Below are 6,175 nucleotides of genomic sequence, written 5' to 3'. Positions count from 1 at the left end.
AGAGATTCCTCAAAAAACTAGGAATAAAACCATCATATGACCCAGCAATCACACTCCTAGGCATACATCCTGAGGAAACCAAAATTGAGAAAGACACATGTATCCCATTGTTCATAGCAGCACTATGAATAATAGCTAGAACAGAGAAGCAACCTAGATGTCCATCGACAGATGAATGGATAAAGAGGTTGTGGTATATATATATATACAATGGAATATTACTCATCCATAAAAAGGAATGCATTTGAGTCAGTTCTAATGAGGTGGATGGACCTACAACCACTACAGAGTGAAGTAAGTCCGAAAGAGAAAGATAAGTATCATATTCTAATGCATATATACAGAATCTAGAAAAATGGTACTGAAGAACTTATTTACAGGGCAGCAATAGAGAAATAGACATAGAGAATAGACTTAAGGACTTGGGGAAAGGGGAGCAGAGGGTGAGATGTATGGAAACTTACATTACCATATGTAAAATAGCCAATGGGAATTTGCCGGTGTGGCTCAGGAAACTCAAACAGGAACTCTGCATCAACCTAGAGGGGTGGGATGGGGAGGGAGGTGGGAGGGAGCTTCAAAAGGGAGGGGATGTGTGTGTACCTATGGCTGATTCATGTTGAGGTTTGACGGAAAACAACAAAATTCTCTAAAGCCATTATCCTTCAACTAAAAAATAAATAAATTTTTTTAAAAAGAGGTTAAAAAAAAAAACCCATTTTCCAAACACCTTCTTTGCTGTGCCTCTCCCCTTGCTTGGCAGCCAAGCCCTCCCTGTAGCTCCATCTCCTCACTTGCCTTCTGTTCTGCTGGTCTGCCTAGTCTGATCCTCTGGGGGCTCTGTGTCCTCATCCTTGGGAAGCTGGACAGAGGTGAGGGTGGGGCGGCAAGAAGGGGAGAGGGAAGCTGACTGACATGCTGTCATCTGAGGCATTTTCCTATTGGCCGTCAACTCAGCTCAACAGCCTTCAGCAAGACCTACTTCTAGGGACTTGCCTGGTGGTTCAATGACTAAGACTTCTCCTTGCAGTGCAGGGGGTGTGAGTTCGGCCCCTGGTCCCGGAAGCTAAGACTCCACATGCCTTGCAGACGAAAACCAAAACGTAAAACAGAAGCAATACTGTCATGGATTCAGTGAAGACTTTTAAAATGGTCCACATCAAGAAAAGAAAAATCTTTAAAAGAAACAAAGACCTACTCCTTACAATTCTATCACTTGCCCCTCCTCCCTCCTTCTTGTCTTCCCAAGTAGTTTCACACTTCTCAAGCTCCGTGTCACATCCATGCCTCTTCTCACTCTCAATGGAGGGCTTTGATTTTATTTCCTATATGAGAATGAGGCAGCCAGGCCTTAACAGTCCACCCACTTCTCTGCTCTGATCCATCGGCACCAGCCCCTACCCTCCAGCATTGCCTTCCTCCACAAACACCCTCTCACCCTCCATCCCTTTGTCTTAACACCATCCTCCGGCTTGTTCCTTTCAGCCTCTACATGTGGGCACGTCGTCCCCAACCTGAAACCATCACACTCCATTCCTTGGTTTTCTCATCTCTAAAGCTGTTTCACAGCTTCCTCGTTGTCTCACTCCTGAGCTGAATATGGGTCGACTCCTGTCTCCACTTCATTGGGATGGCTTTATTTATTTAATTTGGCTGTGCTAGGTCTTAGTCACAGCATGCAGGATCTTTAGTTGTGGCATGTGGGATCTAGTTCCCTGACTAGGGATTGAACCCACATCCCCTGCCTTGGCAGCTCGGAGTCTTAGCCATTGGACCACCACAGAAGTGCCCTGGAATTGCTTTGATTCCACCTGCTACTAACTTGCCAAATCCATTATCTCAATTCTAATTCACCGTATTTTTCTGCATCCTTTGACAATCCTGTCAAACTCTCACTTCTAGAAGTTCTCATTTCTCTAGGTTTATCTCCTCTAGCCATTAGCCATTAAGGTTTCCCTTCTTTGGCCTCCTTCTCATATCCTCTATGCTTCCCACCTCTGATCTCATCTGCATCCATGGTTTAGATACAAGGCTTCAGTAATTTTCTATATGCTAATAATTCTTCATCTCTATCTTTAATCCTAACTTCTCTTTGAACCTCCATATCCCTTTTCTCAAGTTTACTGGAAAACTGCTACTTCTCATATGTGCTAAATCTCACTTAATAGTGTCACATATACATGGTGCCCCAAGCCGGAAACTTTGGAGTTAGAAAACTACTCTCTGGACTCCCTGGCGGCCCAGTGGTTAGGACTCTGTGCTTCCATTGCAGGGTGCCTGGGTTTGATCCCTGGTTGGGGAACTAGGATCTCTCATGCAGCTAGACAAACAAAAAAAGAACTACCCTTAACTCTTTTCTAATACACCTTCTCCATCACGAGGAAACGGTGTCCTTTCTACTCCTGAACGGTCCTCAGACCTGCCCCTTCCTCTCCAGTCCTAATGTCCCCCTTGAAACCTGGCCTTGAATTCCTCTACTGGATCAGGGCTACAGCCGTCGATTTCCTTCTGTTCTTGTGTACAGTGAGTGGTGACAGGACCGTCTGCTATGTTGCAAATATTAAGGGTGAATCTTGGTAGCCAACCTAGTGTGGTGTGGGTGGAGAGCAGTGGGAATCATAAGACTGAACCAAAAATAACATAGCCAGAGCTATTTTCTCTTGGGCAAAATCACATAAATTTCATGGATAAAAAAGTGATTTATGGAGAGGGAAATGGCAACCTACTCCAGTATTCATGCCAGGAGAACTCCATGGTATGAATGGCTGTAGCTGAGCAGGCTACAGTCTATGGGGTTGCAAAGAGGTGGATATGACTTAGCAACTAAACAATTGTATATATAGCACAGGGAACTATATTCAATATGTTGATAAGCCACAAATAATATTTTAAAAATAATATATGTATGTATGTGAATCACTTTGCTGTACAGTAGAATTTAACACATTATAAATCAACTGTATTTCAATAAATTTTTAAAAGTGATTTATTCCTAAGCGACTCTTTTACCTAGCTAAAAGAGAAACTTTAAAAGACAAAGCAGATAGCGCTTTCTTCTGAAGATCTAAAGACCATCCTTTGCTTGGTTGCTGTAGATACTGCATTGATACTGACTGTACCTTGCTTGCTTGCTAAGGCGCTTCAGTCATGTCTGACTCTGTGCAATCCCATGGACAGCAGCCCACCAGGCTCCTCTGTCCACGGCATTCTCTAGGCAAGAACACTGGACTGTAGCTTACCCTCAAAGATTTCCCAAGAAATAAATGTTTCATATATTTATTATTGCATCATACTTACTTCTCACTCCTAATTTTTAAGAGAGTTTGCATTTCAAATTCTTTCTTCATGCATGAATTGGTATCACTATGCTTCTGATTTTGGTTATTGGGTCTTTTTTCCCATTTTTAAGCAAAACCAAATGTTTCCAATTATTGAAAAAGATTTTGAAATATGTAACATTTATATTATTGTATCAAGTGAAATTTCATACTATGTTTTATGGCCTATGTTCTATGCCTCTGTCTCCCACATCGCACTTCCCCAAACTTTCTGTTCTCCCTGCCTTTGCTCTTGTTGTTTTTCCATCTGAAATAGTTCTCTGCCTCCAAAATCACCGCCGATTCAGCTCAAACATTACCCCATTTGAGCCACTTTCTCTGCCTCCTGTCCTCGGCACCCACAGCGCTCACCTTCCCGCCAAACTGGAGCAGTTTTTGTGTTCTCTACAAATTTAAGATCCAGCAGAATTTCTAGGACAAAGCACCTAAAAATGAAATGCTGAATGAAGGAATGAATGGTATTAAATACACCCTGCAATCTGAATGGCAATGGCGAGAAATTCATAGGAAGTCAATTGAAGCAAAAAAACAGAACAGTTGATTACAGTTGGACATGGGTTCCTTTTACTTTTTAGCTACTATGAATAATGCTGCTTTGAACATTTCTGTACAATTTTTGTGGATGGGTACTTTATCTTGGGTGTACACCGAAGGAGTCAAAGTGCAGGATCACATAACTGTGTTTAACTTTCTTTTATTGAAGAAAGTTGATTCACAATGTTAGTCTCAGGTGGACAGCACAGACTCAGTTAGACATATATACGTATATACTCCACATATACACACACACATATATATGTATATATATTTTTTCAAATTATTTCCCCATATAGGTTATTACAAGATATTGATTAGAGTTCTCGGTGCTATACAGTAGGTCCTTGTTGGTTATCTATTTCACATATAGTAGTGTGTATATGTTAATCCCAAGCTCCTAATTTATCCCTCCTCCCACTTCCTCCTTTGATAGGTGTTAACTTTTGAAAAACTGTTATAGACTGCCTTCCTAAGTGGCAGCACCGCTCTAGAATCCCACCAGCAATGCATGAAACCTGCAGTTTCTCCACACCCTTGCCAGCACCTATCTGGCTGTTTGATTAACTGGAGTATTATTTACAATGTTGTGTTAGTTTCTGCTGTATAGCAAAGTGAATCAGCTGTATGTGTACATATATCCACCCTTTTTTAGATTCTTTTCCCATAAAGGCCATCACAGAGTACTGAGGAGAGTTCCCTGTGCTATACAGTAGGTCCTCACTAGTTATCTATTTTATCTTACTATCTTGTTTATGATAGCCATCCTATGGGTGTGGTATCTCCTTTTTGACTCTGCCTCTCAGTAAGGAATGTCAAGCATCCTTCCATGTGCTTATTGGCCATTTGTATATTTTCTTGGAGAAATGCCATTTCAGACCCTTTGGCCACTTTTTGTCTTTTTATTGATAAGTTGTACTAGATTTCCTCTTTCTTAATACTTATGATCACACAGTTAAAGCAGGTAGTTTCACCTTGATTCTGTAGATGAAGAGACTAGAGCCTGGAGTTCCAGAGAGAGACATGGCAGAATCCCCGACCATGACTCTCTGTAGCCCGTGCTTTTCCACCACATTATACTGCTTTTTGGTGATGATGAGATTTAGTGTGTGGTTAATGTGAAGATGAACATCACTGGAATTGAGGCTAGGGTGTTAGAAACATTACTGACTGATTGCTCAAGTCAATGTTGGCAGGCCTGATTTGCACATAAAATAAAAATGCTGGATCTCGACATGATCTCCGAGATTCCTTCTTACTCTGAAATTCTGTGATTTAATGAGCCTTTTTGTTTCGCCAGCATCAAAACAACAACAATCACGGGCAGCCAAGGCCTTGAGTGTCAGGAAAAAAGGAAGTACCACCCACTGACCAACATCCCTTGAAAGGCCAGGACTGGACCCTCTGGGAACCTGTCTCAGTTTATTAGTGAAAGACACTTGATCTGCTACCATCAGCTTTGGGAAAAAAATAAAAGGCAGCATCTCCTACTGACGGTTTTCTTTAACACAAATATGAAAACCCGAGTCCTTTCCTCTGTCATGTGCACATTAGAATGATGCTATTCTAAGCTATTGTTGTTGTTCAGCCACTAAGTCATGCCTGACTCTTTGTGACCCCATAAACAGTAGCACGCCAGACTTCCCTGTCCTTCGCTATCTCCTGGTTTGTTCAAAGTCATGTCCATTGGATCAATGATGCCATCCAACCATCCCATCCTCTGCTGCCCCCTTTTTACCTCCTGCTCTTAATCTTTCCCAGCATCAAGGTCTTTTCCAATGAGTTGGCTTTTCGTATCAGGTACAGATACCTTTTCGTATCAAGGCTTTTGATATCAAGTCTTTTCATATCAAGTACTGGAGCTCCAGCTTCAGCATCAGTCCTTCCAATGAATATTCTGGGCTGATTTCCTTTAAGATTGACTGGTTTGATCTCCGTGCTGTCCAAGGGACTCTTCAAGAGTATTTTCCAGCACTAAAATTCGAAAGCATCAATTCTTTGGCACTTAGCCTTCTTTATGGTCCAGCATTCACATCTGTACATGACTACTGGAAAAATCATAGCTAAACCATACTAAGTCAAGACCAACTGAATTCTCAGAGGCTGTCTAGGTATATTCACAATTACTTTGCCCTAGATGCACAATTATTTGCTGAAAAAAGGACAGAGATGAAAAAAATGGGTATGATTTTAGTGTCATCATCTCATATTCTCTTTCCTGCTTCCTCCAAGACAATCTCAAGGGATGCCTTTAGGAAACTTTTCATAAATGTATAGCACTGCAGAAACCATACAAAGGTAAG

The sequence above is a fragment of the Muntiacus reevesi genome, chromosome 1 (assembly GCF_963930625.1).
Source record: "Muntiacus reevesi chromosome 1, mMunRee1.1, whole genome shotgun sequence".
Classification (NCBI taxonomy): domain Eukaryota; kingdom Metazoa; phylum Chordata; class Mammalia; order Artiodactyla; family Cervidae; genus Muntiacus; species Muntiacus reevesi.
This window is presented reverse-complemented; position numbering follows the sequence as displayed.